The 13,628-nt window shown below is 38.4% G+C and overlaps 1 long non-coding RNA gene across 1 annotated transcript in view; it reads left to right on the top strand.

The window, feature by feature from the left end:
- The window catches only part of LOC122238410, a 39,512-nt gene extending 36,565 nt beyond the window's left edge, over positions 1–2,947 (top strand). Inside the window, exon 3 of the long non-coding RNA XR_006217324.1 lies at positions 2,799–2,947. This is a non-coding gene — a long non-coding RNA (uncharacterized LOC122238410). The remainder of the gene's footprint in view (positions 1–2,798) is intronic.
- The last annotated feature ends 10,681 nt before the right edge of the window (positions 2,948–13,628 follow it).

The raw sequence follows: 13,628 nt of genomic DNA, 5'->3' as shown, positions 1-13,628 counted from the left end.
CAACATCCAAAAAACAAGTAATCCAGTGAAGAAATGGGTAGAAGACACGAATAGACATTTATCCAGAGAAGACATCCAGATGGTTAACAGATGAAAACATGCTCAACATCATCAGAGAAATACAAATCAAAACCACAATGAGATACCACCTCACAGCTGTCAGAATGGCTAAAATTAACAACCCAGGAAACAATAGATGTTGGTAAGGATGTGGAGAAAAGGGAACCCTTTTGCAAACTGATGCAGTGACTCTGGAGAGCAGTATGGAGGTTCCTCAAAAAATTACTGATAGAATTACCCTACAACCCAGCAATTGCACTACTAGGTATTTATCCAAAGGATACAGGAGTGCTGATTCAAAGGGGCACATGCACCCCAAAGTTTATAGCAGTGCTTTCAACAATAGCCAAATGGTGGAAAGAGCCCAAATGTCCATCAACTGATGAATAGATAAAGAAGATGTGGGGTGTATATATATATATATATAGAGAGAGAGAGAGAGAGAGAATATATATATTGAATATATATATGTATATATATATATATATATATATATATTCAAAAGGATGAAATCTTGCCATTTGCAACAACATGGATGGAACTAGAGTGTGTTATGCTAAGCGAAATAAGTCAGTCAGAGAAAGACAAATATCATATGATTTCACTTATATGTGGAACTTATGAAACATAGGAGAAGGGAGAGAAAAATAAGATAAAAACAGCAAACCATAAGAGACTCTTAAATACAGAGAACAAACTGAGGGTTGTTGGAGGGGTGTTGGGTGGGGGTGGGGATGGGCTAAACAAGGGATGGGCATTAAGGAGAGATCTTATTAGGATGAGCACGCTGTGTTATATGTAAGTGATGAATCACTGGGTTCTATTCCTGAAACCAATATTACACTGTATTTTAACTAACTTGAATTTAAATAAATAAATTTTTAAAAAGATGGTATAAACAGAAGTTATTTAAAAGATGAAATTTAAAGAGTACATTATTTGAGGAGAAAATTTCAACAAAAACTTAATTTTGGGGGATTGTCAAGTAAAAAAGAGGAAAGAAATGGCACCCATAATTCCACCATTTAGAGATAATATCTCTTAGCAGAAATGTGTATATTCCATTACCTTTTTCTGTGTTTTTATTTTTACCTTTTAAAAAATTAAGAAATTTACTTTTTCATGCAGTTTTAAGTTCACAGCAAAATTGAACAAAAGTACAGAGTGCTCCCGCACACCCCCTGCCCCACACATGCATAGCTTCCCTCATTATTAACATCCCCCACCAGAGTGGTACATTTGTTACAATTGATGAACCTACATTGACACATCATAATCACCCAAAGTTTGTAGTTTATGTTATGGTTTACTCTCAGTGTTGTACATTCTGTGGGTTTGGATAAATGCATAGTGACATGTATCCACCATTATAATATCGGGGAGACTAGTTTCACTTCCCTAAAAATCCTGTTTTCTGCCTGTTTATTCCACCTTCCTCCTAACCCTTGGAAACCACTAATTTTTTTACTGTTGCCATAGTTTTGCCTTTTCCAGAGTGTCGTATAGTTGGAATCATAGCCTTTTCAGATTGGCTTCTTTCACTTAGTAATATGCATTTAAGACTCCTCTATGTCTTTTTGTGGCTCAATAGCTCATTTCGTCTTGGCACTGAGTAATATTCTGTTGTCTAGATGTACCATAGTTTGTTTATCCATTTACCTATTGAAGGACACCTTGGTTGCTTCCAAATTTTGGCAGTTATGAATAAAGCCGCTATAAACATTCATGTGCAGGTTATTGTGTGGACGTAAATTTTCAGTTCATTTGGGTAAATACCCAGGAGCACGATTGCTGGGACATATGGTAAGAGTATATTTAGTTTTGTAATTGAGGTACACATTTTAAGCTCAACTGAGCCATATAGAGGATTGAATTACAAAGTTAGGTTTCTCTAGGGCTCATAGTGCCTCATCTCTCTTATTTTTGACTTTCCTCTCCAGCCTGACCTTTTATGTACTGCTTCTGTCTTGTAATTTTTGCTGGTTTGTGGGGCTGATCCAGCACTGACTCAACATATAACCTTTCTAATCAGTGTACATCATCCTCTGGTGTCTCAGTTCAAATTCAGGAAGGGAACAGTCTGATTGGCTCAATCTAGCCTGTTAGATTGATTGATTTGCTTCCACTTTGGTGTCCAAGCAGCTGGGGCAAGGGTGCAAAGCCTTTAGTCAGACCTGCCCTTCAGGAGAGATTTAGGGAATAGTGGGGAACGGGTGTAATTTCAAATCAGGGAGTTTAAGTTAGGAGGTTATTCTTGGTGTATACCATTACTACTGATCTCAGTTAACCGGTTTCTCTGGTCTAATTATTAACAATAGCACTCCCTTTTAATTTTAAAACTATTCTCATTTGGATGATAAATTGTATGTGGACCTGAAGTACAACCTATTTAAATGCTCTGACTGGTATTATCTGTGATTATCAGGTACATGGTAGGGAGGTATTCTAGAAATCTTCTTTCCTGAAGACTTCTCTGTATTTTGGGAGTAAGTAAACTGCATAGAATAAGAAAAACAAGGAAAAGGAAATCAAACTATGTTCAAGTTGTAGTCTGCAGGAGTTTGATTACATTTTGTTTCAGATGAAATGGGTATTAGTTCTTAACAGACAAAATTAAACAGTTCAGAAATTTTCTGAAGTTGATCATCTTCTATTACTAATATACTTTAGTTAAATGCAAATGAACATAAAAGGACAGTAGTCCTCCCTTATTTGTGTTTTTTCTTTCTGCATTTCAGTTACCTGAGGTTAACTGTGATCCAGAAGCAGACGATCCTCCTTTGGACATAGTCTGAAGGTCAACAGTAGCCAAATGCTAGGTCACAATGCCTACATCATTCACCGCACATTCACCTCAGGCATTTTATTATCTCACATCATCACAAAAAGAAGGGTGAGTATGGAACAATAATATATTTTGAAGAAAGAGAGACCACATTCACATTACTTATTATAGTATATTGTTATAATTATTCTATTTCATTATTATTTATTGTTGTGATCTCTTACTGTGCCTAATTCATAAATTAAACTTTATCATAAGTATGTGTGTACAGAAAAAAAACATAGTATATATAGAGTTTGGTACTATCTGCAGTTTCAGAAATCCATTGGGGGTCTTGGAACGTACCCCCAAGGATAGGGGGGACTACTGTAGATGTCTTTTGGCTCAAATTTACCTGTTAATTAAAGAGTTCTTATATTTTGCATCTTTCCAATATTTGAGCAAACCATATATTTAGTGACAATAGTTCTAGCATATAAATTCAATAGTTCTTCCTGAAAGGTAATTAATAAGTAAATGGTTGGTTTTTGTGCTCATTTAAATAATTCTTTTTTTTTTTTTAACTTCCCTTCTCAGGCATGGTTTTCTTTCAACATTGTTTATTAGATCCCAAGCAGCTCTGAAATTAAAATAAATATTTTTAACTTTTTAGGGCTACTTTAAATTTACTTCAGCTTTAGTTTGTAATCCTAAAAGAGAAAGGGGAAAAAAAGGAATGGGTTCTATAAACTATATTGGTTCTTGTGACAGGCAATAAACATTTGTTAAAATATGATTAAAGAGATCTACCTGAGATGATGGCAACTCTGCTGTTTTCAAGGATAAATATTCAAATGGTCAACATGAATTATTTCACATTTTTCTTCTATGTTTCTTTATTACATTCTTTAAATAAGTCATAGAGGATGTTATGTAGGGAATGAAATGACGATCACATTAGAACTTGATTATTGGAGGTTTGGGAGATGGTTCAATTTTAATTCTGTGCACTGGTATTATTTCAAAATCCTCTTAGGAAAAAAAATCTATAAAGACAGTTCTGAGGATATCAGTATTGTAAACAGTAATTTTGACAATCTTCCTGACACCATCCAAGTGATAAAAGGGACAAGAGTGTTCCAAAGTGGAGGAATAAAAAAACGTTATGGAAAAGTGCTAGTTTCCAAGAGTGCCAAGCCCCACAGATAGAATCACCAATTTATCAAATACTATTATAACATCCAATTCAACATAATGGGGCTTTTTCCATAGTCTGGCTTACAGCCCATGCCAGCATTGCTTTTCTGCTGTCGATACAAAGAAATCTATTACACTAAAAACTGATAGAATAGAACTGGATGTTGATTGCAAATCTCTGCTGCCTTGTCAGCAGACTCCTATTAAATGGAGACATTGTCCTTTCGAAAAGGAGTTGGGTACAGTAACTCCTGGAATACAATGGCATATATTCTTAATGCATTTTGACGTGTTGACAGATTCCCCCCCCACCCCCGCCCTTTCTTCTTTCAGAGCTCTGTCCTCAGACCCAGTCCCAACTGTGGTTGATTACACTTATGTCTCATACGGTAGATTCATACTGTATCTCCTTACAGATGATTTCCTTGCCCTTGCCACCACTACCAGCTAACTTTAGGACACCCCACCCTTTTATCACTGCCATGTCTTAATATGGCCACAGTAAGCTGTAATTCATCAGGAGTTACTCTAGTTGTTTCACATATATATATGTCCTGACCATATTGTTAAGGACCATGTGTTTTAGTAATTTGTATTCTTTAAATATCAGGTATTCTATTCAACAAATGGAAATCACTTTCTGAATGCTGAATAAAGAAAGCCACATGGCCTTCAATTTTTTTTTCCATTTTACTGCTTAAATGCAGATACTCAGATGGAGTTAATATGACACTATTAAGTCCTTCTCTGCAGGGCCCTCTTTAAGGCACAGAAGTGCCCTCAGTATGTGTTCACATGGTCATATGATTTTGTGTAATTTGTAATAGTTATCATTTTAACCTTAGTTAACATTGTTGTCTTCTTCCACTCATAGTCACCCCTGCCACACTTCCTTTCACACTGAGTGGTATTAGAGTGGCTTGCAGTCATTTTCAACTCTAGATTAGATATTTAGCTGTCGTGGAGAAAAAGCTTCCAGGAATATGCTCACCACTCCTTGTGCTGAATTACAAAGGGACAGGGCTAGAGGTTGTATGATAATGTCCTATAGTACTCAGCTCTGGACGTACATTGAGAATGGAAGAGAAAAAAGATTTGGAATGTATAGAAGAACCAATAGCTAGTATATGAGAGAATCTTGCAAGTATGAGAGCTTATATATGAAGAATAGCAAGCATCATATACATACACACGGACCACTACTGTCACCACCGCCAATGACAAAAGCCTTAATGAAAGTTTTCCCAAATTTGACAGCATTCCTTAATAAATTTGTGTGACCTTAATGATGGTGAGATATTAAACAAATGAAATATTTTTCAAATTGTCAATAATTAAAGAATGTGAACCTTCACACGCAAGAACCATCTCAGAAGAGGGGCAACGAAAGCTTCATCAGACGACCACCTTCTTAAGAACACAAGCAGAAACCATTTAGTGATGTAGCCTTCAAATATATTAAATCTGTGAGATTTGTGTCAAATTTAACCACTTAGAAACTATTAGAACTGAAGTCTCCCTTTATTATCCTAGAATCTCATTTTGTTAAATATTATGTGCAATAAATTGCCCATGGTTATGTTCTGGAAACCATTGTGTTTTGCATTGGATTCAGTCTGTCACTATGTGCCAAATGCCCTTCCTATTCTGGCTGGCTGGCTTATTTGTCACCTCCACCATGCTGTGTCTGTTTCCCTGTAATGTGCTTGTTCCAGTTAGTCTCTTTACTCAGTATGCCAGTATTTACAATTGTTACCACTTAGTCAAATTCTACTCCCTCAGTATGCAAATCAAATGTTACTCCTACCTGCAAAGAGGCTTTTCTGACCCTGCAGCAAGGAGAGCAAAGCCTCTCCAACTTTGAGGCTTTGAGCAAAGCTTCAAAACCATCTTGTGACATCCCTTATATTCTTGTCTCTGTTGCCATTTGATTCTGTGTGTCTCAGTCGTATTTCCCCTATTAAATCCAAATGTTCTTAGGGACCATTATTAGTACTACTGTAATTATTTGAGGCCTCAGAGCTGTAGGAATTCAATATTATTTTGGAATAAATGTCTCAGGAATGGCTAGTGTTAAATCTGAGAATAAGACTTTAAGCTAGAGTGATCAGCTTGTCGGTGTAAGAGGAAGAGGTTCTTTTTCTGAGATTAGACACCAAATACTTGTTTTATTTCATTTTTGCAAAAGTGGGAACAACTTAATATTTTAAGAGCTTCTAAAGTCCCACTCTCCCCCGTTTCTTTAGAGGTAGAGGCTTGAATTCACATTTAAGGGCCCTAGGCTCATTTGTTTTGGACCCTACTCCTCCTCCTTTTCTCATTTTTCCTTCTTTTTCTTATAAAAAACAATAAAGTAGGTATTTTTTAAGGATATTAATATAAACAAATATCTGTATATGCAAATATGCTTCAGGATATCCTGTCTGTAAAAAATCTGTTTTATAGCCCCTTCTAACTGTGGTCTCATTTATTTGCTCCTTATTCAAGCATAATTTCTCCTAGTATTTCTTTTTCTCCTTCCTGTTTTCTTTCTATTTATTTATTTATTTATTTATTTATTTATTTATTTAATATGAAATTTATTGTCAAATTGGTTTCCATACAACACCCAGTGCTCATCCCAACAGGTGCCCTCCTCAATACCCCTCACCCACCCTCCCCTCCCTCCCATACCCCATGAGCCCTCAGTTTGTCCTCAGTTTTTAAGAGTTTTTATGTTTTGGCTCCCTCCCTGTCTAACCTTTTTTTTTTCTTCCCCTCCCCCATGGTCTTCTGTTAAGTTTCTCAGGATCCACATAAGAGTGAAAACATACGGTATTTGTCTTTCTCTAACTGACTTATTTCACTTAACATAACACTCTCCACTTCCATCCACTTTGCTACAAAAGGCCATATTTCATTCTTTCTCATTGCCACATAGTATTCCATTGTATATACAAACCACAATTTCTTTGTCCATTCATCAGTTGATGGACATTTAGGCTCTTTCCATAATTTGGCTATTGTTGAGAGTGCTGCTATAAACATTGGGGTACAAGTACCCCTATGCATCAGCACTCCTGTATCCCTTGGGTAAATTCCTAGCAGGGCTATTGCTGGGTCATAGGGTAGATCTATTTTTAATTTTTTGAGGAACCTCCACACTGTTTTCCAGAGTGGCTGCACCAGTTTGCATTCCCACCAACAGTGCCAGAGGGTTCCCGTTTCTCCACATCCTCTCCAGCATCTATAGTCTCCTGATTTGTTCATTTTGGCCACTCTGACTGGCGTGAGGTGGTATCTGAGTGTGGTTTTGATTTGTATTTCCCTGACGAGGAGCGACGTTGAGCATCTTTTCATGTGCCTGTTGGCCATCCGGATGTCTTTAGAGAAGTGTCTATTCATGTCTTCTGCTCGTTTCTTCACTGGATTATTTGTTTTTCGGGTGTGGAGTTTGGTGAGCTCTTTATAGATTTTGGATACTAGCCCTTTGTCCGATATGTCATTTGCAAATATCTTTTCCCATTCCGTTGGTTGCCTTTTAGTTTTGTTGGTTGTTTCCTTTGCTGTGCAGAAGCTTTTTATCTTCACGAGGTCCCAGTAGTTCATTTTTGCTTTTAATTCCCTTGCCTTTGGGGATGTGTCAAATAATAAATTGCTGCGGCTGAGGTCAGAGAGGTCTTTTCCTGCTTTCTCCTCTAGGGTTTTGATGGTTTCCTGTCTCACCTTCAGGTTCTTTATCCATTTTGAGTTTATTTTTGTGAATGGTGTGAGAAAGTGGTCTAGTTTCATTTTTCTGCATGTTGCTGTCCAGTTCTCCCAGCACCATTTGTTAAAGAGACTGTCTTTTTTCCATTGGATATTCTTTCCTGCTTTGTCAAAGATTAGTTGGCCATGCTTTTGTGGGTCTAATTCTGGGGTTTCTATTCTATTCCATTGGTCTATGTGTCTGTTTTTGTGCCGATACCATACTGTCTTGATGATGACAGCTTTGTAGTAGAGGCTAAAGTCTGGGATTGTGATGCCTCCCGCTTTGGTCTTCTTCTTCAATATTGCTTTGGCTATTTGGGATCTTTTATGGTTCCATACAGATTTTAGGATTGCTTGTTCAAGCTTCAAGAAGAATGCTGGTGCAATTTTGATTGGGATTGCATTGCATGTATAGATAGCTTTGGGTAGTATTGACATTTTAACAATATTTATTCTTCTAATCCATGAGCATGGAATATTTTTCCATTTCTTTATATCTCATTCAATTTCCTTCATAAACTTTCTATAGTTTTCAGCATACAGATATTTTACATCTTTGGTTAGGTTTATTCCTAGGTATTTTATGATTCTTGGTGCAATTGTGAATGGGATCAATTTCTTTATTTGTCTTTCAGTTCCTTCGTTGTTAGTGTATAAGAATGCAACTGATTTCTGTACATTGATTTTGTAACCTGCAACTTTGCTGAATTCACGTATCAGTTCTAGCAGACTTTTGGTGGAGTCTGTCGGGTTTTCCATGCATAGTATCATGTTGTCTGCAAAAAGTGAAAGCTTGACTTCATCTTTGCCAATTTTGATGCCTTTGATTTCCTTTGGTTGTCTAATTGCTGATGCTAGCACTTCCAATACTATGTTAAACAACAGCGGTGAGAGTGGACATCCCTGTCGTGTTCCTGATCTTAGGGGGAAAGCTCTCAGTTTTTCCCCATTGAGGATGATATTAGCTGTGGGCTTTTCATAAGTGGCTTTTATGATGTTTAAGTATGTTCCTTCTATCCCGACTTTCTTGAGGGTTTTTATTAAGGAAGGATGCTGAATTTTGCCAAATGCTTTTTCTGCATCGATTGACAGGATCATATGGTTCTTATCTTTCCTTTTATTAATGTGACGTATCACATTGATTGATTTGAGAAGGTTGAACCACGCTGCAGCCCAGGAATGAATCCCATTTGATCATGGTGAATAATTCTTTTTATATGCTGTTGAATTCGATTTGCTAGTATCTTATTGAGAATTTTTGCATCCATATTCATCAGGGATATTGGCCTGTAGTTCTCTTTTTTTGGGTCTCTGTCTGGTTTAGGAATCAAAGTAATGCTGGCTTCATAGAATGAGTCTGGAAGTTTTCCTTCCCTTTCTATTTTTTGGAACAGCTTGAGAAGGATAGGTATTATCTCTGCTTTATATGTCTGGTAGAATTCCCCAGGGAAGCCATCTGGTCCTGGACTCTTATTTGTTGGGAGATTTTTGATAACTGATCCAATTTTTTCACCTGTTGTGGGTCTGTTCTAGTTTTCTGTTTCTTCCTGTTTGAGTTTTGGAAGTGTGTGGGTGTTTAGGAATTTGTCCATTTCTTCCAGGTTGTCCAGTTTGTTGGCAAATAATTTTTCATAGTACTCCCTGCTAATTGCTTGTATATCTGAGGGATTGGTTTTAATAATTCCATTTTCATTCATGATTTTATCTATTTGGGTCATCTCCCTTTTCTTTTTGAGAAGCCTGGCTAGAGGTTTATCGGTTTGTTTATTTTTTCAAAAACCCAACTCTTGATTTCATTGATCTCCTCTACAGTTTTTTTAGATTCTATATTGTTTACTTCTGCTCTGATCTTCATTATTTATCTTTTTTCTGCTGGGTTTGGGGTGTCTTTGCTGTTCTGCTTCTATTTCCTTTAGGTGTGCTGTTAGATTTTGTATTTGGGATTTTTCTTGTTTCTTGAGATAGGCCTGGATTGCAATGTATTTTCCTCTCAGGACTGCCTTCGCTGCATCCCAAAGCGTTTGGATTGTTGTATTTTCATTTTCATTTGTTTCCATATATTTTTTAATTTCTTCTCTAATTTCCTGTTTGACCCATTCATTCTTTAGTAGGGTGTTCTTTAACCTCCATGCTTTTGGAGGTTTTCTAGACTTTTTCCTGTGGTTGATTTTAAGTTTCATAGCATTGTGGTCTGAAAGTGTGCATGGTATGATCTTAATTCTTTTATACTTATGAAGGGCTGTTTTGTGACCCAGTATGTGATCTATCTTGGAGAATGTTCCATGTGCACTCGAGAAGAAAGCATATTCTGTTGCTTTGGGATGCAGAGTTCTAAATATATCTGTCAAGTCCATCTGATCCAATGTATCATTCAGGTCCCTTGTTTCTTTATTGATCCTGTGTCTAGATGATCTATCCATTGTTGTAAGTGGAGTATTAAGGTCCCCTGCAATTACCACATTCTTATCGGTAAGGTTGTTTATGTTTATGAGTAATTGTTTTATATATTTGGGGGCTCCCATATTCAGCACATAGACATTTATAATTGTTAGCTCTTCCTGACGGATAGCCCCTGTAATTGTTATATAATGCCCTTCTTCATCTCTTGTTACAGCCTTTAATTTAAAGTCTAGTTTGTCTGATATAAGTATGGCTACTCCAGCTTTCTTTTGACTTCCAGTAGCATGATAGATAGTTCTCCATCCCCTCACTTTCAATCTGAAGGTGTCCTCAGGTCTAAAATGAGTCTCTTGTAGACAGCAGATAGATGGGTCTTGTTTTTTTTATCCATTCTGATGCCTATGTCTTTTGGTTGGCGCATTGAGTCCAGTTACATTTAGTGTTATTTTTGAAAGATATGGGTTTAGAGTCATTGTGAAGTCTGTAGGTTTCATGCTTGTAGTAATGTCTCTGGTACTTTTTGGTCCTTGCAACATTTCACTCAGAGAATCCCCCTTAGGATCTCTTCTAGGGCTGGTTTAGTGGTGACGAATTCCTTCAGTTTTTGTTTGTTTGGGAAGACCTTTATCTCTCCTTCTATTCTGAGTGACAGACTTGCTGGATAAAGAATTCTTGGCTCCATATTTTTCCTGTTCATCACATTGAAGATTTCCTGCCATTCCTTTCTGGTGTGCCAAGTTTCAGTAGATAGGTCTGCCGCTAGTCTTATGGGTTTCCCTTCATATGTTAGAGCGTGTTATCCCTAGCTGCTTTCAGAATTTTCTCTTTATCCTTGTATTTTGCCGGTTTCACTATGATATGTCATGCAGAAGATCGATTCAAGTTATGTCTGAAGGGAGTTCTCTGTGCCTCTTGGATTTCAGTGCCTTTTTCCTTCCCCAGATCAGGGGAGTTCTCAGCTATGATTTGTTCAAGTACACCTTCAGCCCCTTCCTCTCTCTCTTCCTCTTCTGGAATTCCTATTATACGGATATTGTTACATTTGATTGCATCACTTAGTTCTCTAATTCTCCTGTCATACTCCTGGGTTTTTATCTCTCTTTTTCTCAGTTTCGTCTTTTTCCATAATTTTATCTTCTAATTCACCTATTCTCTCCTCTGCCTCTTCAATCTATGCTATGGCTGCCTCCATTTTATTTTGCACCTCATTTATAACATTTTTTAGCTCCTCGTGACTATTTCTTAGTTCCTTGATCTCCATAGCAATAGATTCTCTGCTGTCCTCTATACTTTTTTCAAGCCCAGCGATTAATTTTATGACTATTATTGTAAATCCCTGTTCTGTTATATTGCTTAAATCGTTTTTGATCAATTAGTTAGCTGACGCTACTTCCTGGACTTTCTTTTGAGGAGAATTCTTCCATTTCGTCATTTTGGATAGTCCCTGGGGTGGCGTGGAACTGCAGGGCACTTCCCCTGTGCTGTCTGGAGAACTTGTGTTGGTGGGCGGGGCTGCAGTCAGACCTGATGTCTGTCCCCAGCCCAGCACTGGGACCATAGTCAGACTGGTGTGTACATTATCTTCCCCTCTCCCAGGGGCAGGCCTCACTGTGGAGTGGTGTGGCCCCTGTCTGGGCTACTTGCACACTGCCAGGCTTGTGGTGTTGCTTTGATGGAATCTGGCCAAAGGCATATTAGCCAGGGTGGATCCACAATGTGTACAGGGGCGAGAGGGGCAGGCTTAGCTCGCTTTGCCCTAGGTGGTCCTCTGTGGGAGGGGCCCTGCAGCACCGGAAGGGAGGCAGGCCTGTTGGAGGGATGAATCCACAGAAGCACAGTGTTGGAGGTTTGCACGGTGTGAGCAAGTTCGGTGACAGGAACTGGTTCCTTTTGGAACTTCAGCTGGGGGGTGGGAGAGGGAGGTGGCTCTTACCAGTGCCTTTGTTCCCCATGGAGCTGAGCTGTGTCTTCTGGGACTCAACCACTCTCCCTCCTTGCTCTCTGAAAGCAGAGGTGTCCGCTCACCCTCCCTGCTGTCTGAGAGCAGAGCTGTTGACTTTTAATATTCCAGATGTTAAGTCCCGCTGGGTGTCAGAACTCACGGAATCCCACCCCTCGGCTTTTGCAAGCCAGACTCAGGGCTCTGCCTTACGGGGCGGGCTGCCCCTCCACCGCCCTGGCGCCATCCTGCCAGTCCCTGTAGTGCGCACCGCCTCTGCACCCTTCCTACCCTCTTCTGTGGACCTCTCATCTATGCTTGGCTCCAGAGAGTCCGTTATGCTAGTCTTCTGGTGTCTTTCTGGGTTATTTAGGCAGATGTGGGTGGAATCTAAGTGATCAGCAGGACGAGGTGAGCCCAGTGCCCTCCTATGCCACCATCTTCCCCTGGATCTCCCTTCTTCTTTTTTTTAATGTTTACTTAGTTCTGAGGGAGAGACAGAGGTCAAGTGGGGGGAAGGGGCAGAGAGAGAGGGAGACAGAATCCAAAGCAGGCTCCAGGCTCTGAGCTGTCAACACAGAGCCTGACACGGGGCTTGAACTCAGGAGCTGTGAGATCATGACTTCAGCTGAAGTTGTATGCTTAACCGACTGAGCCACCCAGATGCCCCGCTCCTTTCTGTTTTCTCCTTTATTTACTATAATTGAGCTTCTGTTCCTTTTACTCCATTACAACTACTCTTGTCAAGGTCACAAATTATTTTCATGTTGCCAAAGTCAATGGTCATGTCTCTATTCCAGCAACAATTCCATTCACATTTACAGAATTACATACCAAGGAAAACCTGTTATCAAACTCTGTGGACATAGTCAAAATGACAATGAAGGCAGGTCAAGAACAACCCTAGAATATGTAAAAGGAAAAAGGATAAATGAACCAGGATTTACTATTAAAACAGTAAACAATCCTAAAATAAGAATAAGAATAAGAAGAATAAAAATGGTAAATAATACAATGACCATCATGGATCATCTTCATCAGCTACTTTAGGCAGTGGTGTGGCCAGAGCAGAAACACTTTGCAATGCTACAGATAAATAGAGTCTAAAAGTTTTCTTTCAATAGGGATTTATTTTTATAAATCTAGTTTTCATATGCACTTCATTGAAGAAGGTATAAAAAACTATGACAGGCCAGTTTATGGATAGGGTGAAATTCTCACTTCCTCAGCTTTATGTGATGACAAGGCTCACTATGCAGAGTCAGTTTGGCCATGAATGACTCGTTAAAACACCAAGGACTATGATAAATTCCAATGATTTGATTTCTTTAGCTAATGGGGATTTTCAAAATTAGAAAAATAGAGTACCTTAATTTCAGTAAAATGAGTTCTTATTTTAAAGAAAAGATCCTAAAGCTTCTATGTATAGACACGCATCTACCTGTGTTGCAACTCTGTGGGTTGGAAATCAATGTTTTGTCATTAATGGTTATACCTCAAAGCCATTAGTTACTAACTCTGATTATGTCATTTACATTT

This window comes from Panthera tigris, chromosome B2, assembly GCF_018350195.1.
Source record: "Panthera tigris isolate Pti1 chromosome B2, P.tigris_Pti1_mat1.1, whole genome shotgun sequence".
Classification (NCBI taxonomy): domain Eukaryota; kingdom Metazoa; phylum Chordata; class Mammalia; order Carnivora; family Felidae; genus Panthera; species Panthera tigris.
Note: the sequence above shows the minus strand (reverse complement) of the source record. Positions and strands in the feature narration are given on the sequence as shown.